This window comes from Psammomys obesus, unplaced genomic scaffold, assembly GCF_907164565.1.
Source record: "Psammomys obesus unplaced genomic scaffold, mPsaObe1.curated_primary_1811, whole genome shotgun sequence".
Classification (NCBI taxonomy): domain Eukaryota; kingdom Metazoa; phylum Chordata; class Mammalia; order Rodentia; family Muridae; genus Psammomys; species Psammomys obesus.
Window position 1 is genome coordinate 44,176,851 of NW_026593286.1, and position 24,765 is coordinate 44,201,615.

The following is a 24,765-nucleotide window of genomic DNA, read 5'->3' on the forward strand; positions in this document are numbered from 1 at the left end:
TAGAAGGGAAGAAAAACACTTAAAGAAATGCTAAACGTCCTTAGCCATCAAAAAGATGCGAATCAAAACGACCCTAAGATTTCACCTTATATCCATCAGAATGGCTAAGATCAAAAACTCAAGAGACAACACATGCTGGAGAGGTTGTGGAGAAAGGGGAACCCTCCTCCACTGCTGGTGGGAATGTAAACTTGTACAACCACTTTGGAAATCAATCTGGTACTTTCTCAGACAATTAGGAATAGTGCTTCCTCAGGATCCAGCTATACCACTCCTAGGCATATATCTAAAAGATGCTCATGTATACAACAAGGACATTTGCTCAACCATGTTTATAGCAGCTTTATTCGTAATAGCCAGAATCTGGAAACAACCCAGATGCCCCTCCGTTGAGGAATGGATACAGAAGCACAATGGAATACTACTCAGCAATTAAAAACGAGGAAATCATGAAATATACAGGCAAATGGTGGGACCTAGAAACCATCATCCTGAGTGAGGTATCCCAAAAGCAGAAAGACACACATGGAATATACTCACTTATATAGACCTATAAGACAGGATAAATATACTGAAATCTATACACCTAAAGAAGATAAACAAGAAAGAGGACTCAGGGTAAGATGACCAATCCTCACTTAGAAAGACAAATGGGATGGGCATTGGATGTAGGAGAAAACAAGTAAAGGATAGGAGCCTACCACAGAGGGCCTCTGAATGACTCTACCTAGCAGTGTATCAAAGCAGATATTAAGACTCATAACCAAACCTTCAGCAGAGTGCAGGGAATCATATGAAAGAAGGGGAAGTTAGTAAGGCCTGAAAAGTACAGGAGCGCCACAAGGACCAAATATATCAGGACACAGGGGTCTTTCATGAGACTATTTCTCCAACCAAGGACCATGTATGGATATAACCTAGAACCCCTGCTTGGATATAGCCCATGGTAGCTCAGTGTCCAAATGGGTTCTCTAGTAAGGGGAACAGGGACTATTTCTGACATGAACTCAATAGCAAGCTCTTTGCCCCTGCTCCCCATCCCCCCCACCCACCCCGAGAGGAGCAGCCTTGCTAGGCCACAGAAGAAGACATTGCAGCCAGTCCTGAAGAGACTTGATTAAGCTAGGGTCAGATGGAAGGGGAGGAGGTCCTTCCCTATTAGTAGACTTGGAAAGGGGCAGAGAGAAGATGAGGGAGGGAGGGTGGGACTGAGAGGAAATGCGGGAAGGGGCTATGGCTGGGATACAAAGTAAATAACCTGTGATTAATATAAAAAATAAATAAATTAAAAAAAACTCAGGGCTGAAATCAATAAACTAGAAACAAAGAAAACAATTCAAAGAATCAACAAAACCAAGAGCTGCTTCTTTGAGAAAATCAAGAAGATAGACAAATTCTTATTCAAACTAACTAAAAGGCAGAGGGAAACTATCCATAATAACAAAATCAGAAATGAAAAGGGGGAGAGAACAACAGACACTGAGGAAACCCAAACAACCATAAGGTCTTACTTTAAAAGCCTATACACCACAAAATTTGAAATCTAAATGAAATGTACAATTTTCTTGATCAATTCCACTTTGCAAAGCTGAATCAAGATCAGGTAAATAAATTAAATAATCCTATATCCTTAAGGAAATAGAAGTAGTCATTGAAACAATCCCATCCAAAAAAAAAAAAAAAAAAAAAAAAGCCCAGGGCCACATGGTTTCAGTGCAGAATTCTACCAGACCTTCGGAGAAGAGCTAATAACAATATGCTTCAAAATATTCTGCAAAATAAAAACAGGAGGAACATTACACAACTCATTCTAATGAAGCCACAGTTACCTTGATACCTAAACCTCACAAAGACCCAACAAAGAAAAATAATTTCAGAACAATTTCCGTTATGACCATTGATACAAAAATATTCAATAAAATACTTGCAAACAGAATCTAAGAACACGTAAAGGATATCATCCACCATGACCAAGTAGGCTTCATCCCAGGCATGCAGGGGTGGTTCAATGTATGGAAATCCATCCATATAATCCACTATATAAACAAGCTGAAGGAAAAAACCCACATGATCATCTCCTTAGATGTCAAAAAAGCATTTGACAAAATCCAACACACATTTATGTTTAAAGTCATGAAAGATCAGGGATATAACGCCCACACCTAACCATAGTAAAGGCAATATACAGCAAGCCTATAGCCAACATCTAACTAAACAGAGAGAAAATTAAAGCAATTCCCCTGAAATTGGAGACAAGGCAAGACTGCCCACTGTCTCTGTATCTCTTCAACTTCTAGCTAGAGCAATAGACAACTAAAGGGGATACAAATTGGAAAGGATGAGGTCAACGTATTACTATTTGCAGATGATAAGATAGTATACATAAGTGACCCCAAAAATTCTACCATGGAACTTCTATAGCTGATAAACACCTTCAGAAAAGTGGCTGGACACAAAATTAACTCAAAGAAAAAAAAAAATCAGTAGCTCTCCTGTATACAAAAGACAAAATGGTAGAGAAAAAACTTGAGAAAGAAAATTCTTTACAATAGCCACAAAAGAACATAAACTATCATGGTGTAACTCTAACCAAGCAAGTTTAAAACTTGCATGAAAAAAATTTCAAGTCTCTGAAGAAAGAAATTGAAGCAAATATCAGAAGATGAAAAGATCTCCCATGCTCATGGCTCGGTAGGATTAACATAGTAAAAATGGCCATCATACCAAAAGCAATCTACAGATTCAATGCAATTCCCAACAAAATGCCAACAGAATTCTTTATTGACCTTGAAATAAGAATTCTCTTTGATCACCTCTCCCTGGGGTGTGCAGCCTTTCGAGGCCAGAATGAAAGATGATGCAGCCAGCCCTGATGAGAACTGATATGCTAGGGTCAGTTAGAAGGGGAAAAGGACATCTCCTATCACTGGACTACAGGAGGGAGCATAGGAAAAGAAAAGCGAGGGTGGGTTGGACTGGGAAGAGACAAAGAGGGCTACAGCCCGGATACAAAGTGAATAAATTGTAATAGATAATTAATTAATTAATTAATTAATTAATTAATTATTAAAATTTTCAAAAAAAAAAACAACTCTCAATTTCATATGGAAAAACAAAAAACTCTGAATAGCCAAAACAATCCTGTACAATAAAAGATCTAGAGGTATCTCCATCTCTGATCTCAAGGTGTACTATACAGAAACAGTAATAAAAACTACATGGTGTTGGCATAGAAACCGACTGGTGGATCAATGGAATCAAATTGAAGAGCCAGAAATGAACCCACATACCTACTGACCCCTGAATTTTGACAAGTGAACCAAAACCCTACAATGAAAGAAAGCTAGCATCTTCAACAAATGGTGCTGGTCTAATTGGATGTCCATAGGTAGAAAAATGCAAATAGATCCATATCTATCACCTGGACAAAACTAAAGTCCAGGTGAATCAAAGACCTCAACATAAAACCAGACACACTAACTCTGTGGAAAGAAAAAATGGGAAGAACCTTGACCTCATTGGCACAGGACACAATTTCCTGAACAGAACACCAATAGCACAGGGTTTAAAGTCAACCATTAATAAATGGAATCTCATGGAAAAGCTTCTGTAAAGCAAGAAACCAAATAATACAGTTAAAAAGTGGGGTACAAAGCCAAAGAATTCCCAACAGAGGAATATGGAATGGCAGAGAAACACTTAAATGCTCAGCATGTCTTTAGTCATCAGGGAAATGCAAATCAAATTGACCTTGAGATTCCATCTTACACCCATCAAAATGGTTAAGATCAAAAACACAACTGACAACACATGCTGAAGAGGACATGGAGAAAAGGGAACCCTCCTCCATTGCTGATGGGAGTGCAAACTTGTACAACCACTTTTGAAATCAATCTGCACTTTCTCAGAAAACTGGAATAGCACTACCTCAAGATCCATCTATACCACTCTTGGGCATAGATCGGAAAGATGCTCCACCATTCAACAAGAACATTTACTCAACTATGTTTAGAACAGCTTTATTTATAATAGCCAGAATCTGAAAACCACCTACATGTCCCTCAACGGAGGATTGGATACAGAAATTTTGGCACATTTACACAATGGAATACTACTCCACTATTAAAAACAAGGAAATCATGAACGTTGCAGGTAACTGGATGGAACTATAAAAGATCATCTTGAGTGAGGTAACCCAGAAGCAAAAAAATTCTCATGGTATATACTCACTTATAAGCAGATATTAGCCATATTATATAGGATCACCATACTAAAATCTACAGACCTAAAGAAGCTAAACATCAGGTAGGACCATTAAGAATGGCAAGGATAGACACCAGAAGCTGTGGAAGAGAGGGAACAGGATGTAAGCCTACCATAGAGGTCCTCTGAAAGGCTATTCCCAACAGGGGATCAAACAGATGCAGAGATTCACAGCCAAACTTTGGGCAGAGAGCAGGGAGTCTTTATGAAAGAAGCCAGAGATAGAAAGACCAGGAGGTGACAGGAGCTCCACAAGAAGACCAACAATGCCAAAAAAATGTGAGCCTAGGGACTGTGGGCCTGTAGAGACTGATACACCAATCAAGGTCCATGCCTGGAGAAATCTAGACCCTCTGCTCAGATGTAGCTGATGGGTAGCTTAGTTTCCATGTGGGTTCCCAAGTAAGGGGAACAGGGGGCTCTCTCTGTCATGAACCTGGTTGCCTCCTCTTGGATCACTTCTCCCTGGTGGTGTGGTCTTCACAGTCTACAGGGGAAGAAGATCCATACAGTCCTGATGAGACTTGATAAGCTAGGGTCATATGGCAGGAGAGGAGAACTACCCCTTTCAGTGGACTAGGGTCAGGGGATAGGCAGGAATAGGGAGAAAGGGTGGGATTGGGAGATGTGGGACGGGGCTACAGTCAGGATAAAAAATTAAATAAGTTAAAAAATAAAAATAAAAAACATTAAAAAACAATTATTTCTTAAGCACAAATAAGCATCAATTATAATATAATCAATATATCTACCCAAGTTAACTGCACACACAGATGTCAAACTAGGAAATATTTCTGTTGGAGGCTGGGGTAGTAAATTTGAAGTACAAGAAAGAAAAAGATTTTATTTAATGAAACACTCTGAACTAGTAGTATAACCAGTGGGTCAAGAGTAAAGGCTTCAATAAAAATTCTTTAGCATAATAGATAATGAAGAGCACTCTTTACCATCCTCTTCCTGTTATAGTGCTTCAGTCAGGGCGGATACACTCTTACTCAAAAAATCAACTCAAAATATAAACATCAATATAATCTTTGGTTGACTACTAACTGGCAAATATGGATCTAAATATGATGCTTCAATTTCTATTTCATTTTAAATAAAATAAAAATTCTGGGGTGTTTGCTTGCTTGTTTGTTTTTAGCACTTTCCTTCAAGGGAACTACAGTAAAGTATTTCCTGTCATCACGGTTGGTGGCAGATGTGGGCAAAGCAAAGATGGTGTTGTGAGTCTTAGTGTGTCATGATTAAAACACTTGTTTTAAAGAAGCTCAAGGACATAGCTTGAACAATATTCCTTCAACTTACTTTTTCTTTCGCTGGTACCCAAGCCAGCACTTAGGATGAGACCTGCTCTAGCTGCCTAGGTTGTCTGCTTTTCACTTAAGCAACTGGCACAGTGTGGAAGTCAGCACACTAAGATATCAAATACTTTCTGGGTAATTTTCTGCCCGAGATGCTTAATATAATCTCATTATCAGACCCGTTCTAGTGTGGGGAGGACACAGTAGCAAACAACTTAAAGTGAGAGAAGGAAAGTTCCCAGGAATGGAAAAATATCTCATTATGAAATATACTGGCAGGGATCTAGATTATTTGTCTGACATGCAAAAGGCTTTGGGGGTGATCCCACAATTAGATAAGGAAAGAAAATACATTAATAGACAGGTAGAATGTTTCATTGGCTAAGCCACTTTAAAGATATTTTGGACGGGTTGACAACTGATGGATATAAAAAACCAAAAAATGAGTGTAAATAAATGTTAGCTTACCTTTATGTTCATCAGGTTCTTTACATTTTTTTCTGTTATAAAAATACAATGGTTTCTAGATTATAGCCATACATGGTCCTTGGTTGGAGAAACAGTCTCATGAAAGACCCCTGTGCCCTGATATATTTGGTCCTTGTGGCGCTTCTGTACTCTCCAGGTCTTACTAACTCCCCCTTCTTTCATATGATTCTCTGCACTCTGCCAAAGGTTTGGTTATGAGTCTTAATATCTGCTTTGATACACTGCTAGGTAGTCTTTCAGAGGCCGTCTGTGGTAGGCTCCTGTCCTGTTACTTGTTTTCTCTTATGGATATAATCTAGAACCTCTGCTTGGATATAGCCTATGGTAGCTCAGTGTCCAAATGGGTTCTCTAATAAGGGGAACAGGGACTATTTCTGACATGGACTCAATGGCAGCTATTCAACTCCCTCCCTCCCCCACCCCCCAAGGGAGGAGCAGCCTTGCTAGGCCACAGAAGAGGACATTGCAGCCAGTCCTGAAGAGACTTGATAAGCTAGGGTCAGATGGAAGGGGAGGAGGTCCTCCCCTATTACTGGACTTGGAAAGGGGCAGGGAGAAGATGAGGGAGGAAGGGTGGGATTGGGGGGGGGTGAGGGAGGGGGTACAGCCGGGATACAAAGTAAATAACCTGTGATTAATATAAAAATAAATAAATTAAAAAAATACAATGGATTTTTTTCATAATATCTTAAAGTCCCTTGATGGCTAATACTGAATTTTATTAACTTAATATCTGTGTTTAAAAGAATGGATAAAGAAAATGTGGTACACTTACACGATGGAGTATTATTCAGCTGTTAAAAATACAAAAAAAAATGTCATCATGTAATTTGCAGGCAAATGGATGGAACTAGAAAAATAATCGGCCTGACTGATGTGACCCAGACCCAAAAAGACAACCATGGAATGTACTCATTTATACGTGGATATTAACCAATAAGTAAACGAAAACCAAGGCACACTCCACAGACCCAGAGGGGCTAAGTAACAAGGAGGGCCCAAGGGGAAACACGTGATCTCCCTGGGGAGGGACATAGAAGAGATTACATTGGTGGATGGGGGTCCAGGTGGGGATGGGAATGCCCTTGAATATGAGGGTGACCCTAGTAACGGAGTTATGAAGCTTGAATCCAGGCTTCCAGGGAGGGACTGAGACACCAATCTAGCCACAAAACCTTAGACCTACAGTTTGTCCTGCCTGCAAGATGTACAGGGTTGAGGTGGTGCAGAACTTCTGGGAGATCACCAGTGAGAGGGAGCCCATCCCTGACACTGCGTGGAGGGTCAGGAACCAGAGGCTAGCTAGCGAGGGACTTCTGCCTTGTACATAATTTTTGAGGGTTGGTGAAATGGAAAATTTTCTTGGTGAAAAGTTAATTTCATAAGTGCATATTTGCAAGACACAAAGATCCTGAGAGCCAAGCTAAAGGGAAAATGGGGCCACTGACTGAAGAGACTCAGGTAATGTCTGAGAAGATTGTAAAATACATCAGGAGAATCTACAGCTCCTGGGGGACAGATCTGATGCTACCTACTGTTTCTGGCTGCACAGTGACCAAGTGTACTGTGTGAGTGAGATGATCCTGAAGCTGGCAATCAACATCTCTGGAGATAAGCTGGTGTCACTGGGCACATGTTTTGGAATGTTTAAAAAGACCCATAAGTTCCGGTTGCACATTCTAGTGCCCCATTACCTTGTCAGGTATAAAGTGTGGATAAGGCCTGGAGCACAGTAATCCTTCTTGTATGGAATCCATGTGAGGAAATCTGGTTAGGTCGAATCACTGAAAACATTTATTTCATGGCAGACATTCCTCTGGGCTTTGGGGTGGCAGCAAAGTCTACCCAAGACAACAGAAAAGTGGGCCCCAGGACAATAGTGATATTTCATCAAGTAGGCATCGGGGAATACATCCAGCACAGAGACATTGACTTGGGATGGTTATCCCAAGAACATTTTGCTGTGTGAGGGGACTTGGCTTTTTTCCTGTATTAAGTTTGGATAGCCCTAATATAATGCAGCTTAGATTCTTACTCAACAGAAATGGCTCAAAAATAGGGATTCAAGCCCTCTAGAAGCAAAAGCAGGTAGATTACAAGTGTAAGGCCCACTCAGACTACTTGCCAAGTTCAAGGCAATCCTGGACTACATGGTGAAACCTTGTCTCAAAAACCTAAAACAAATCAAAACCTGTCAAATGTTTGTGTGAATAAATAAGAGTTTATATGCTGTATCATCTTTGAATCAGAAGATTTGTTCTGAGGAACGGGTTCTGAGTTACTGCACTAAGGATAGTAATTATATTGTTATCTGTGATAACACTGTTTTCTAGGCTCCTAATAACACAGCAGACTTTCTATTGTTTATTAATACCATTAAAGACAGAAACAGCCATAAAAGGATAGTAGGCCATGCCTGTGGTTTTACAGATGGGATTTAAAAGAAATGATATACGCAACTCAGCTATTTTTCCTTGTGGTAAGTGGTGTATGGTATGGAAGAATCTGTATTCAAGCCTCAGCTCTGCCACTTGTGAGCTGGGTGTGGTGATGGAGAAGTTACTACACGTAGAAAGCTTCATTTTCTTCCTTTGTTAGAAGAAAAAGAAAAAAAAAGTATGAAATTGCTGAGTATGGTAGTCTTGTAGTCCTTAATTCCTGGGCTGGGGAGGCAGGGTCAGACGGAGCTTTGTGGGTGTGAGAGCAGCCTTGTCTACGAAAGCAGATCTGGTCAGCCTAAAAGACAAATCCAAACCCACAACACTAAAACACACACCTCTAATCGTCAATGTAACAGTAGTAGTCAGAATTTAAAATACCAATTGTAAAGTATCCAGCATAGGATCTGGCAAACAGGTGGGGAATCAATAATAAAATATGATAACAAGAGTGCATATTTCCTAGCAGAGGCGCGATAAGAGAGGTTATGTACACATGTCTAATCTACTTTCATAGGCACTGTATTAGTTTGGTTTCTATTGCTGTGATAAGGTATCATGGCCAAAAGCAACTTAGGAAAGAAAAAAAAATATTATTTTACTGTATAACATATGGCTTGTAGCAGGCATTTGCTGCTTTATCGGTTCTTCTTTCTTTCAACATTCCCCACCCATTTTCTTCTCCTCTTTCAATCTCCTAACTCTAGATATGAGAGAAAAAAGGAGAGAGGCATGTTTGATCTTTGCTTTTCTTCTTCTTGTCATTTCTTCTTTGTGCAGGACTACTTAACAAACCACAAACATCAGCAACCACCAACCAACCAACAACTTAACCTGCCTCTCAGGGCCCTAGCATTTATTTAACCCCTAAAAAGTCTGCAGAATTCCAAATATCACACAATTGCAGAAACTATCTGCAGCTGGCAAAATCATGACCCTGCTAGGACAGAAGGCAAATCATGAGTCAGCTGCTGCGAAGCAGCCCCATATCCCCACATCTATGATTAAAACAAAAACAAATTTGTATAATGTTTCTGTGTTTTTTAAAGGAACCAAAATTCCAGAATTGTCACTACATTAGTTCATTATGAAAGGAGGTAAGGGCAGAAACTCAGGAAGGAACCTGCAGCAGGAACTGAAGAAGGGAGTATGGAGGAGCACTGCTTACTGAATTGTTCCTCATAGTCTTCCCAGCCAGCTTTCTTATAGTGCCCAGAACTACATGCCAGCAAGGGACACTGGCCACGTGGATCTGGGCCCACCCACATCAATCGTTACTCATGACTGACGTGCTTGCTTACAGGCAATATGATGGAGGAATATCTTCAACTTACAGCTGTCTTCCCAGATAACTCTAACTTGTGTTGACTTGGCAAATTCTGCACAGGACAGACACTTAGAGTATTGGCTGTATGCTTGTTTTCTCACAAAACATCAGTCGCTAAGCGCAAGTTTTACTACCAATGTGCTTGTAATTGGGAAAGAGTCAAACAGCTGACAGGCAAAGGGATTACAACTCCAGAAGCTTCATTCACACTTTGCCAGAGTGTGAAGTAAAAAAGAAAGAAGAGGGAAACCTACGAGGGAAAGTGTGGCTTCTCAGGCTTTTTCATATCTAGTCATTATTACTCTCAAGGGTAGAATTTTTTTCTGTGCACTGTAAATGGATGGACCATTAAACAACTACATGTCAAAATTTACCACTAGCTAAATTTCCACCACTTCTTCTCACTTCCTTTTGCTTAAGCTCTCCAAGACCTCATGGAGCTCTCTTCCTCTTTCTTTGTTTTAAAACTGATCCTGATCTCACCAGTGAGCTTGCTGAGTCATGAGGAAAGCTGGGTCAGAAGAGCGCAGGACTTTCACTGGTAGAAGGTACTCATCTACCATGCCATGCTGCTTTCTAAAAGATGTATCAGTGCGAGCATTTGCTATGACATGGCCATTCACAGTTCAGTTTTTCAGCGGCTCTATTCTGACAATTTAAAAATATTTGCTCATGAAATCCTTCACTTATTTGAAAAATATTACTTAATATTTTCATTTTCATTTCAAAAAGTTTAAGGCATTCCTTTGGAGGTAACGCTGTTTTGTTTTGTTGCTGCTGATGGTTTAAACAGTTCTTTCTCTAGCTTGATGAGAACAAAGCCCAAGGCTCCTAAGTAAACACAGACTTCTGGCTGTTCTTCTTAAAACACGCTGCAGTTGATTTGAATTGGGAAATTTCTGTTACCCAGTAGGTTCTGTGTCCCGGGGGAGTTGGGGGATCACAGAGGACCTTGGGAAGTTTGGTCTCTGTCATGTTGGCCTCGTCTTATCTCACATGCCCCTGCAGTCTCACACCATTTATGCCCCTAAGCCACCTCACAGGCTCTTGCTTTTCATAGCAGCTGCCTTGACGTCCATCTTTCCCACAACGCAGGCAACTCCTGTTAACAAGTGGAGGCTATCTTTTCCTGAAGAAGGTAGTCTTTCAGGTATTAGCTTTTAGGAATTAGTAAAGTAGTTTCAGTTGCTGGGGTTGTTCTGCATGCTGTAACCACAGGACATGATATACGCATAAAATCTCAAAGTCTAGTGCATGGCATGTACTTCTGACAGTGTCGAAGACACAGATTATCAGAGGCAAGGACTAGCCATTTGATAACTGAGGTGTGGCAGACAGGAAACTTGGTTTCCAATAGCTTCAACTTGAAAAAAAAGAATTCTTTGAGAAGTTCACACCTGCATTAACGAATGTTAATCTTATTCACCTCTATATTGCTGTTTCTCACGCCTCCCAGATCTACCCCCGATTCCCTCACAACTCTGTTTTTCTGCATTTTTATAACCCACAAGCTCATTCATGCTGTCCTTATACTCATGTGTATGGAGGCATCTCCTTCAGTGTAGTTGGCTTACCAGGACCTACATCTGTAAGTAAAATGGACTTTCCTTCTACCAGAAGCCATCCATAGTGACTCCACCAAAGGCAGGGCTCATCAGACTCCTGCTTTCATGTTGAACTGTTCACTAGCTTGATCTCATGCAGGCAGCCACAGTTGGCTGAGTTCATGAGTGCAGTGGTTTTGCTTCAGTTCTCCATAGTTTGGGCTCTCGCCGTCTTTTCATACCCCAATCTGAAATAGACTCTGGGTGTTGGGGAAGGAAACATAAACAGACCTCTCACCTGTCCATATGTGACTGAGTACTCCACAGCTACTTTTTCTCTGCACTGTGACCAGCTGTGAGTGTCTAAGTTAAGTACAGATCACTACCCAAAGATAATTCTCTAACGATGAGGACTTGATGATCTACTAAGCCATGGGAACAGAAATATGGATTTAGTAATCTTCAACTTTTTGTAATTACCACTTCCTAAGAATGCCTCATGATTTTCTTATACCTCATTTTTCTCATGTGTAAAATCGAAAATATATTTTCATATAGAGAAATGGGTTGAGAATTCAAGGAAATCCTTGTGATGTTTTTAATTGTTGCAATGCCATACATAAGATCTCCATGAAGATAGAAATAACTGTTATCCATAGAACCAAGGAAACCTGGGGTGACTATCTTTAAAATGCACAGCCAAAGGCATATCTTCTTGTTGCCAAGGCCAGGCTAGCATTGTTGTAAACATAATCTCATTTCCTCTTGCTAAATTGTGGCAGCTGCACTTCTGCTTATTTCAACACTACGCTAAGAACATATTGCTGTAATTTCCCAATTCATATAAGCACTTGGAAATACTGCACTTTCCAAGAGAATCTCTGACGCTTGATAAATGAGTCCTTCCATTTGTTGACCTTGACATGCCCTGTATTTTATATCTGCTTGGGAGATAACTTCATGATCATCCCACTTTACTCACTGTTGACATATTAGGGTGAACCTTGTAAGGTGTCATTGCTATCCCCAATATATGCTTAAGACACTATGATAGAGAAGTGGTTCTAGGTCATTAAAAGATTTAAGTGAAAGAATGCTTTGAACTCCCACTGCTTTAGATTCAAAGTTCTAATCTTTATTTACATTTTGTGTTTTGCATCCATGTATGTCTGTGCGAGGGTGTCAAGATAACCTAGAGCTGGAATTCTACACAGTTGTAAACTACCATGTGGGTGCTGGGATTTGAACCCCGGTCCTTTAGCAAGGGCAGCCAGTGCTCTTAACCACTGAGCCATTTCTCCAGCATTTTTTATAACTTTTTTTGATAATTAATTTAATTTTATCTTATGTTCATTCATGTGACAGTGTCAGATCCCTTGGAACTAGCGTTACAGACAGTTGTGAGCTGCCATGTGGATGCTGGGAATTGAACCAGGTCCTTTGGAAGAGCAGACAGTGCTCTTAACCACTGAGCCAACTCTCCAGCCCTCAAAGTTCTAATCTTTAATGGTATAGTTACATCATTAAAGAAGTATTCTTGATTTTTGCCTATATTTTAAATTTTATGGCAACATATATCTGACACACAAAATGATATTGAAAAAACATAGCAACTACCCAAGTATTACCCAACAAAAGAAAAGCCTAAAGAAAGAATCATTAGTGCTTTCATACATAAAATTTGTGACCTTGTCCCTGTCTTCAGCAAAGCTGGCCAAATATCTGTATGAGATGTTAATGGTCCCCATACATAATTAATCTTATATGGATAATCATAATCATATATTCATAGATATGGAGCCATATTCATAATTCAAAACATTTTATGTTGATAAACTTTCTATAGATGCCAACATGGGAAAGGTATCTTCCTAAATTTTATTAAAGTACCACCATATTTTCATCTGTTTTCTATTTTTAAGTAACTAAGTTCATGATTTCAATATTGCAAGTCAGGTTTTTCAGAGGTTAGTAGCAGTAGCTGAGCCCAATGAGAACATCTTATACCTTCAGATGCTGTTGGCTCTCCCACACATATGCCAAACAGCAGAGTAAAAGGACCTGGTAGTGAGTATCAGATCATTTTTTTATCACTCCTTATGAAATCAAACAATAGCATTCTATTTAGAGTACAGGCAATTGCAAAGGTCATACCAGTTCATTGCCCATTCATAGAAGGGACTATAGGACATGGTAGAAGCTAGGTGGCCACTTCTTATGAAAGTTTCCTTTGCGCCGCCCTTTAATGATGCTTTCCTGACCCTCTCGAAGATGATAGAGATGCCTTCTCCTTTAATGCAATTTTCTTAATTACTGGGCCTCTACTTTGCTTATGGGTCACTGGCCTTTCCTCCTTTTTGAGCCTCCTGCTAGCAGCTTTTACCCACTTTCTGCTGCTTTGTGCTTGCTGTTCTATAGAAATCCTTATATTCTCTTCTTTCGTAAGTGAATTTTAAATTTCTCCGCCTGCTGCCTGCAGCATTTCTTGTGAACAGAGGACTTTCATGTTACTCCAGTCAAATGAAGAATCTTCTCCTTAACATTTGTCCTTTACGCACTTGTTTATAACACCGTTCTTTAACGTGATAAAATAAGCTAACTCCCACATATTTCCTGACCTGATCTTTAAGGCTCTACATTTTTACCTCCAGATAGTTAATGTATAGAAGGGACTGTCAGACCTGGTAGAAGCTAGGTGGCCCCTTGCTTCTTCTCATGATTAGCCGAATGCTCTGGTGCCAGGGACTGAAGAGTCACGCCATCTCTGCCCACTTGCAGTGTCACACTTGTAAGTGTATGGATACTACCCTCTATCTGTTCTGCCCTTTGCTCTGTTAGCAGTTTGCATCTTTGCGGAAATAGCCTGGAAAACCCCTTCCCATTTGAGGAGAGGCAGAGATTAGGCTGTACTGAAGACAAAAGAAGCTGAGAGGTTGACAGGCTCACACATAACAAAGTGACTCTTTTCTACCCAGTAATGGAATCACTACTCATATAAACTTTAAAAAAAAAAAGTCACTGAAAATATGTGAGTACTTATCAAAATAGAATCTTTGAAATCTAAGAGAGTAGTAGTAAGGGGAAAAAAAAACAAAAATAAACACAAGGATGGCAGTGGCCATGACCTACTTTTAGTTCTTGCACATGAAGAATGATGCTGGGCATGAAGGCGCACACATGTCTGTAAAGGCAATATTTGGGAGGCTGAGTAGGAGGACCAACAATTCAAAGGCACCCTGGGCTACACGATAAATTCAAAGTCAATTGCACTACAGGCCAAAACCCTATCTCAAAACAGAAACAAAACAAAACTCTTCTGTCTCTGTTTGGTGCATCTACACTCTCACAAGCCATTGTGCCTGACTAATTCTGCAAAGAATTCAATGAGACAAGCATATAGTTGTTATCCATTATGGTCTATGTTTATTGTTGTGCTGGTTCTAGGGGATAATATCCAGATGACTAACCCAGAGCCTGGAGTGCTAGAGGACTTACATGTGAGAAATAAATGAGGTCCTGGCTGAGTCTAAAATCTCAGAATATGATAACAGGCCGCTTAACCCAATGCACACTTTCCAGGGTAGATTAAGTCTCTGAGGGAATTGGGGGGGGGGGGGGGGGATCACACAAGAACATAACACTTGTTAAACTCTTTTGTCTTCTATTTTCTTTTCTGGAAAACTTGGAACTAAGAAACAAAAACATAAGTAAGATCCTACTGTTTTAAGGATAACACATTCAAATATGTAAACAACAAAGTCACATCCCTATGTACAGATATTGTGGTGGTTCAAATAAGAATAGTTCCCATAGGAAACCATATAGTTGAATTGCTAGTCACCAGGGAATGGAACTCTTTGATAGGATTAGAAGGATAAAGAGGTATGGCCTTGATGGAGGAAGAGTGCCAATGGAATCAGGTTTTGAAGTTTCAGGCCCAATTTATTCTCTCCTTGACTATGGATCAGGATGTACCTTGTAGCTACTGTTCCAGCACTTCCCTACATGCCATGATGCTCATTGCTTTGATAAAAATGCACTAAAACTCTGAACCTGTAAGCACCAATTAAAGTCTTTCTGTTGTAAGAGATGCCTTGGTCCTGGTGTCTCTTCACAGCATTAGGACAGTGACCAAGGCCAATAAGTAAGGGGCAAGAGTTCATCATGAATTCTTGCTAGAATTCATGCTAGAACTGCACTAAATGCTGAAGTCTTCTGAATACATTTTTATTTACCTATTAAAAAACAATGGTTCAGTATCCTAGGAGGTCCTACTGTTTACTACAAAAAACAACATGAGCAGAGCCTGTGCTCAGCTTTCAGTTTTACACAAAGCACATAGCAAATGGCTCAACTCAGAGGCCCTGGCTGCTGAGGGCCAGAGCTTTTCCTCCCATTATTAGTGAAACTGAAAAACCAGATTCCATGCAAACCATAAACCAGTAGAGGTACAAAACACCTGAAATCACACTGGCCAGAAAACATGCCTGTGAAATGGTGCTGCAAACTGCAGTCTGAGAAGGAAGGGAAACCTTCATCTTGCTTCTTCCAGCAGTTACCCTTCCTGAAGATGGTCAAGGAGAGGCCATGGCATTTTTTCAGCCAAATACCCTTTAGCTCCATAGGTTATCTGAGAAATCAGCAATTCAGCTGTTTAAGATTAACAAGAGCACTGGACAATCAGACAGTAGTAATCAAGTAATTTGATGTCTTTGGAAACCCCTAAACAAACTCACATAACAGGCCTTAACAATATTTTAAAATCTGAAAATTCCCTACTTCTCTATTCTTCCCTACACTCAAATGGGAAGGAAGAAGAATTCAACTAGAACAGAACTTCTAACTTACTTGGAATTTATCTTCCAGCTTTAATAAAAATAGAAACATTATATGTTTCTTCCGCCAAAAGTCCCTGAAAATATCTCACCAAGGAAGAAATCTGGAGAGGGGCCACTGTTTCTGATTGCTGGAACATAAAAGCGGAGATTGGACAGGATCAGTAAAATAGAAACATGCAGTACAGACAGTGACCTGTCATTGCTCTACTCACTGCCTACTTTTACTTAACTTTTGGCAATGGATTTTATGTTTGTTTGACTTTTCACTTTTCTTCTTTACATGAACAAATAAGCACTTTTCATGTTTTACAAATCTAGAAAGTTCTCCTGGAACACTGTAAAAATAAAAAGTCTTTCCAAAGGGACAATATTAAGAGGGTGTGTCAGTGACAAGAAATAAGGGACTGTCAAGGGAGCTGCAACCATGAGTTCTAAAACAGCTTCTCTGGAATCTTGAGGATCACAGTACAGGTATGTTATCACATGGACATGACACGGAGTTAGTATTAGAGGCTTTCTTTCAGGGTAAATAATACTTCCTGATAAGCAAATCAAAAAAAATTAAGCTTTTACATATTTTATTCCTTGTATTATGGAGAAAAAATGTATAGGATGACAGCTGCAATCTATTATTATTTTGTAATTGCTAAGAAAATCTGTAACTAAAGCTGGAGAGCAACTTTATAGAAGCAAACAGTAAGTGATGGCTTTAAAATATTCTCAGTGTAGAAGCTAACCGTTTACCAGCAATGGCAAGAAAGCTCTGAGCATGTCCACGTGTATGTGAGAAGCCAACTAGGCCTTTCTTGACTTGGTTGATCATCTGTAAAAGGATAGTCGCACTAATAACGTGTGTTTGTGTGTGTGTGCATATGTGAGTGTGTGCGTAATCTTGTAGGGATACAGTAGGCTAACATACATGTGACAATAAAAATTAATGCCTAGAAAAAAATAAGTGACTATTTTAAAAGTTTTATCACCTGTTACTATTAATTTTTTTTTCAATTGTTGGCCAACATTAGCTTCCTGATTTGAAAACTTTATTAGAATGAAATGTCAGCATTTTAGTAGACAAAACCAAGCAAAATCTTTATGTAAATTATTATTACTAAAAATTTGAGGTGTAAAGACTGCAGAGTGGCTGAAATTCTAGTGTTATTCTCATGCTGTATGATATGCAGATATTCTTATCTATAAGGCATTCTTCAAGAGAATGCTTAAGGAACACAGGCTATTGCCATTGCTTAGCTGTCTATCAGGACTAGATGGTAAAGTCCTCATGTTGAAGAACCACATGCCTTAGTTACAGGACACAGATAAATCAAGCTGGAGCTGAGCTGGAGGCTCCCTGTCTACCAGTTAGTAGTCATAGTACCGGGAGGTGCTGTGCAGGCAGCTGGGGCAGGGAGGACCAACAGTCTAGCTAGCTGTGAACCTACACATTACAGTACCACCTTCCAGGAAAGATATGATCTCTGATAAGCAATAGTGACATGGCTGGGGGTAAGCAAGTTCTTTATAACTGGGATTTGAGGCCCCTTCCACAGGATAAAATACATGCTTGTATTGTAAAGTCAATCAAATGTCCACAGCCAGTGAGATCATGAGCCTTAAATCCATTACTGTTGTGTTGCTAAAAGGACATATAATCAAACTGACTTCTAAATGTTTAGTTTATACATGTAGACTGTGCTGCTTTCAGCCACGTCACAGAATTTTCTTTAAGCAGCAGATAAACATTAATGCAGAAACTTATAATCAGACAAATGCTGAGAATAAGTATTGATTCTTAGTTTTACACAGGACATCTATATCATTCCTCCTAAGGATCATAGAGCATCACAGAAAAGGTGGACTAAAGCCTTTAAGAGATAAAGGTTGGGGAAACAGTGTTTGTGGACATGACATGGCCATTGAAGTCACTAATATATATCAGATGTGGTTATCTGCACATGATCCAGCTCTTCAATCTTCCATCACAGCTCAGGGAGAAGCTTTTGAGGCTCCACCCTTCCCTGGGGAGCTATTAATAGTTGATGGGTGCTGAGGGATAATTTTCATCAATGGTATAAATACTGGTAAATTGCCTATGCTGTAGTAAATGACATGCTAAACGTTCTCATACAAACAACTCCAACTAACCTTGGTGGGTCACTGGAAAAAAAAAAAGCATGAAAATAGAAAGCAGGAGGGGAGACCAGATGAAATAAAGAAGGGGTTCAGCAAGAATGCAGGAGGGAATAAAAGAGGGGTCAATGTGAAAATAACACATTCTGTACATACATGAAATTGTCAAAAGTAAAAACATATTTGAAAAGAAGAATGTTCATTAATGTAGGACTATTATGTTCTGAGTAATGGTGGCTACCCCCAAGGCATCTCCACATCCACATAGGCCCTATACACTGGCTCACCACTGTAGAAGGCCCTTCCATATCCAAAGATAACCTCAGATGTTAACTTTGATTCTCAGTGGCTGTGGCTCTTTTCTCTTTAGGCTCCAGTGCTTTGTTGATTTTTTTCTAAAATACAATAAAGTGGAACAAGCAACACTATGTCTTAATGTTATCTGTATTTGCCAGAGGCAGATCATATTTATGCTCAAAATCCTTTAAGAACCTTCATAATTATATCACCCAAATCTTGGTTTGCTGAAAAAAAATTTGGTAATTGTCATACTTTGCAATAACCTTTTTTCTAAAAGATACTTTCAAGGAACCGCTGATTTATTTTCAACCACTTGTGATCTTTTCTTTCTCAGTGATTTTGTGCTGCAACAGACTCTAGTCTTTATATCTTTCATCCAAGAAATGGACTGCAGCAGCATTCCTCTGGGTGAAATTAGCTGAAATGTCAACCAGATTTATTTGGGGTTTATTTTTCTTTATTAGGTCCTCCAATCCCTCAGCAAGCTATGTTAACATTTAAAGTGAAAAATTTCTAAACCTTTATGTCTGCAAATGTAATAACAAGTTCTTTCTCCCCTACTTTTGGGAAACATATAATCAACGAGGGATCAATTTCTCATTTATCTTATATACCTTACAGATAGCCCTTGAATTACTATTTGGTGCTGTTACACTTCTGCACAGACACACAACTGAGTAAAGGGAATGGTGAAGAGAAATCAGAGAATTAAAACACAAAGGTACCTTCAGGTACCTTGCCTACTGCAAAATAGTCCACCAGAATTTAGGATGATAATCCAATACAAGATTGATCTGCCAGACATCTCTTCTCATTTTCCTTATGAGCCAAGACTAATCTACACAAATGCATATCATTCAAAGTAGAAATTTAAAAAAATGTAGAAGAATAGAGGGGGAAAAGGAATCTAGACTCTTGCAGTCCTATGGAACGATCTAGAAAACAGAATATTCTAGAAGATAAAAAGATTGAAGTTCATGTTTCATTAACCTTACACCTTGTCAATATTTCCTTTTGCTTTGTTTTTTCTCTCCTCAGTTTTTTTATTCTCATCACAGCCATATGCTAAGCTGTTCATTTACAACTTTAATAGAGTCTCTAGATCATAAACACATCACTGCTGCTTCCACCAGCTCATTAGTCTATTAACAACTTCACACTGTGAAAACAAATTAGAATTGGATAACCTACCCAGTTTTTGACACCACTTTCCAGCTCTTTAGTAATCGCTTCAGATCCTGACAAGCCTAAATATAGAAGCAAGAAACACATAGCTGAAATAATTTAGCATCTTTGTGATTAGAGCAGAAACATGCAGTCAGTAGCTCACAGACTGCATATCACTTGCAGCTGTCATATGTAATCATTGTTTATTTCAAGTTATTCATTCCAAAGGTACTTCAAGACAAGCATATGTTCCCAAAATTTAAATATTTCTAGTAATCTGCCTCATTGGTATTAAGAAGACAGCTTTTATTCTAAAAACTCAGTGTGGGGAGTTAGGGGAGCGAACACCTCTGAATATCAATCAAAGCCATGGTTAGGTTAGAAATTCCTTTAAAACTCAACATGTGTCAGATTAAGAAAAAATGACAGTAGGTCATTCCACAAGGCCAAGACTGATAGAAGGCATCAGAGAGAATGCAACAACTGAGGGGCAAACACCTCCCAGCAATAAGGAGCATGCTGGAAACAGCAAGATAAAAAGTCTACTCTAGGGAATTCTCCTCCTAACTGTCCTCAAGTGCAGAGAGGGTACCTGAATAAAACCTGCAGCTTTGTGTGATGTTATTTTCTTTGGAACATCATGGGCCTCACAAATAAAGTTCAGAAATTAAGGCTTCCTCAGAAGACTTCGAAGCTTCAGCTTCCACAAACACTTAACACCACATGACAGGACCTTCTATGCCCTCTTTCAGAGACTAAAACACCAGGGCTGTTTTGTCCTTTCAGGCGCTTCAAGGCATGCTGCGCTCCAGCAAAGGCCAGACTTGTAAAAGTCTACAAGCATGCTTAGGGTCATGCATACTTCAAACTGTTCCCCATCTTACAGAAAATAATTTTGTCTTTCACCAGAGACTGCCGAGTTCTAAAGTAGTAGCTTGAAGTTCTGAAAAGGACTTATGCCTACATTGGCAGTTTCAGGAAGTTTTATTGTTGAACTTCCAAAGAAGCTAATAAACATTTGTTTAATTGCACATTTAGATTTTTCAGAACCCAAAGAATGTATAGAACAAGAGGAATTTCTTCAAATTAGAAATTTTTACATCAGCAGCAAGTTTATATCTTTTAAAGGCCTAAGAAGAGAAGTAATGTCCTGCAGAGGATGGGTGGGTGACCTGTTGCTATTAGTTTAACAGTATGGCATAATAATGTTTATTATTAGCCCTATAACTATTACTGTGGTATTAGCTAGCCCACTATCATAATCAATACAGAAACAGATACCTGTTGTATTTTAGCCTTATATCACCTGGGAGAGGGCAGATGTTTACCCTCTAAACTACCTTTACCTCCCAGCACCATCCCAGGCCACCTCCCACCCATAATTCCATAAGTACTTGCTTATTGTTTATCTGGGCCGCTTCTTCCGTCCTTGTCAGCCATGTGCTCCTCTCTCACACTAGGCCATGGTGGCTCTCCAATTCCTTCTTCCTCTTCTTTCTATTTCTCTCTCCCTTGATCCTTCTGTCCTCGAAAGCCCCTGAACTTTGGCCACACTTACCCCATTTTGCCCTGCCCAGGCTTAGGACTTTTAATCAGCCACTCAGGAATAATTGGGGAACATTCCTTCTCATCACATGGTTACAGGAGATAGTTCAACATCATAACAACATCCACGGCAGGGTAACCCAATCTCAAAGCACTGAAAACAGCATTTGAGTACATAGCAACAGACCAACCCCCAGTAGTAACCTCCACTTCATCCTGGAACAGCTACTTTCCCCTAGTTTCTTCTCCATTCTTCCCCTATGATTGTAGGTATTTTAAAAAGTACTACTTTAAAACCTTCCAAAAAATGTATTACCTATAAAAGGGTAATACTTCTCATAAAATCCATACATTATCTGACATGAAGCTCAGTTCCAAGGTATGGTATGCCTTTCTTCAAGTTGTTGGCCAGGGACAGAGGCCTCAGAGACCTTTGAAATAATATAGGCTATTACCATTACTTTTAGTTGCTCACCAGAACTTGACAGTAAGAGTTACAACTGAGCGTACCATAAGGTTTGATTACAGGACATGGACAAATCAAACTGGTACTGACCTGGAAGTTTCCTTCCTAATGGCTAGTTTTCCAGAGGGCCAGAAGGTGCTATGGAGACTTCTATCATTTTGCTAATAGATATAGTATCATGTACATACCGTTCCTTAAAATTATAGAGTAGAGCAGCTTCCGCTCCTCATGGACAAGTCTTTTTGTAATTAGGTGATAGTTAATATAGAGATTCAGGACTGGTCAAATAGGTGACTGTCCAGAGTTCAGCTCTAAATGGGACATCTATATTATACACTTGCCCACCAAGACTATGGAATACAATATAACAAATGCATGGCTTATATCAAAATACTTTTAAGAGCCAGGATGTGCAGAGGACAGCTTCAAATTAATGCCTTCTAGACATGACACAGCTATTACATTCATGAACTCATAGAAATGTTAGCTGCCTATAAGAGCCACACAAAATCAAGACAGTCAACATTTCAGCATGGACTGGGTAGGAGTTAATAAGGTAACTCCCTGAGGTGAGGAGTTGTGGCAGCTAATGGCTTCTGGGGAAGGGAGAGTCGATTTTCTTCATAGATGTGGTCTCTTTGTAGGCGGCACATGCTCCTGAGGAGAGGCCTATGCCTGCGTTCACAGAGGCAGTGCCTCTTTGACTCATCTGGTTACTACAAAAAGCTGACGAAAATCTAAAGTTGGGAGGGAGACAGAGAAGGTTGGGTTGGGGGTTTAAGAGAATAAACATAATCAAAATACATCATATACATGTATGGAATATATATATGTATGTATATGTATATATGTGTATGCATATGAACACATACACACAGACACACCTTCATAGTCACCTAGCTATGAAGTTAACTTGCTATCTCCTGAGAGTTGGCCAACAAACTGGCTTAAGAGAATCAATACAATGTACCTCTGACTCACAAAATAGCATTTTATTATACATAAGAATGAACAAGAGAATGTTTCCTAGCTGCAAGACAGAAACTTTTATAGCCACTTTAAATGAAAAGTATTCCCCAGGCCACCGGCATAAAAATGCTTATCTTATTAGATTTCTTCAACACTTTCAGTGCTTCTGTTGGAGACAAAGAATCTACTTTTGGACGTGAAATCCCCCTGAAGCTGTGACATACTCTGCAGACAGCTAGTGGTACCACCTGGTAAAACAGACCCACAGCAAACCACACGGAGACAATATGGAGACATTACCATGCCTACAGTTTCCTAAAAACATATAGTATTTTAATACAATTAATTTTTTTCCACTGAACTTTTAGTTCTTGAAGAAAAGGCATACTCATTAGGAAAAAGAAATCAGACAATTCCTTTTATGATAAAGTCTTCAATTTATATTTCTTTGGATATAGTATTATGCTCATTCTGACATGTTATAGACAAAATATTACCTGTACATAGTATTCTGAAAAGAATACCATAATAAATTTGTTAGAGTGGGAAATGTTCTATGCTGATTTTAAGTAAAATAAATAAATTCATTGTCCAATGAATTGGACCTCACTTAGAGTGGATCTCATGACAAGGAAATAACACTCAACAGAAACTTCCAGAGACATTCTATGATATAGAGTGTAGGTTAGTAAAACTGAAAAGTATCCAACAAGATGACAAGGTCTATGTTGTGTGTGAGAACAGTAACAGAGACTTTGTTTTATATAACAGCAATAGGTAAAAATTATTTCCTTCTTGTTAAAGTATATTTTGTATCCTCCACAAGCTACTGTTAACCCTACCAACATAAAAGAGTCAACCGTTAAGAGTTACTTCCTGTTTTTCCCCTCATTTGTCTTAGTATACTGAGTCAGGCTATCTACATTTGTAGTCTATCCAGATTTACTTCTGAAATTAGGTTTAGTTTTTTAAATCTAAGAACACAGTTCATCAAATCTTACTGCATCTACAGAATACTCAATTTCATGGCATATTACAGAATATATGACCTTATGAGAAATTTAAAGATAAATTTAGAATAATTTGATTGTATCTTATATTTCATCAAAAATGGTTACAATAGTTACTGTACTAATTTTAAAGTAATTTTTAAAAATGTTTTTAAAATGTTAAAAATAATTAACATTTTAATGTTTAATGTGGTAATTTTAAAAATCCAAATAAAGGACTAATCTTGTTTCTTCATCAAAACATATTCTTCATGGATTTAAGTACATTTTCCATGGCAACAGAGCAATTTACAGATCAAACACTAATAGCTACTGATATAGTTGGGTAAACGGTTAGGTAAAGCAACTACAGATGACATTAAACGTAGTTGTAGAAATATCAAAGCTGAGACAAAGAGAGAGAGTAATGGAATCCAAACAGGAACCCACTAGACAATTGATATTTAAAAAGCCCTCCAAAAGAAGCACAGAATATTAACATGCAAATTGTATCCACTTTCTCTCTTTTACCCTTTATGCCCCCCTTTTTTTCTTCCCTTTCAATCTACTAGATAGGAGAGAAAAAAAGGGTTGAGGGGGAAAGGATCATCATTATTGTTAGATTACTTCCTGTTAATTAGGGCCATTGAGCTCCTTGGGGCAAGTTTGATCTTTGCCATCAGAATATCAAATTTCTTCTTGTTGTTTCTTCTTGTGCACAACTACTTGACAAACCACAACCAACTGGAACCAACTTCAACCAACAGCAACCAATAGCATCCAACCACCAAGCAGCCACACAAATAAGGGCTCTAGAATTTATATATGCTCTGAAAAATCCCCAGAATGCCAAATGTCATATACACTCACAGAAACTATCTGCAGCTAGCAAAACCATGCCTCTGCCAGAGCACAAGGCAAATCATAGTCATCACCTGCTATGAAACAGCCCCATATCCTCACCTTTCCATCCCAGCCCCTACGACTAAAACAAAAAAA

The 24,765-nt window shown here is 39.1% G+C and overlaps 1 protein-coding gene and 1 pseudogene across 2 annotated transcripts in view; one reads left to right on the plus strand and one right to left on the minus strand.

The window, feature by feature from the left end:
- The window catches only part of Stxbp6 (syntaxin binding protein 6), a 275,222-nt gene that overhangs the window by 153,130 nt on the left and 97,327 nt on the right, over nucleotides 1-24,765 (minus strand). The window lies entirely within an intron of this gene.
- Nucleotides 7,491-8,025, plus strand: LOC129683625 (60S ribosome subunit biogenesis protein NIP7 homolog; annotated as a pseudogene).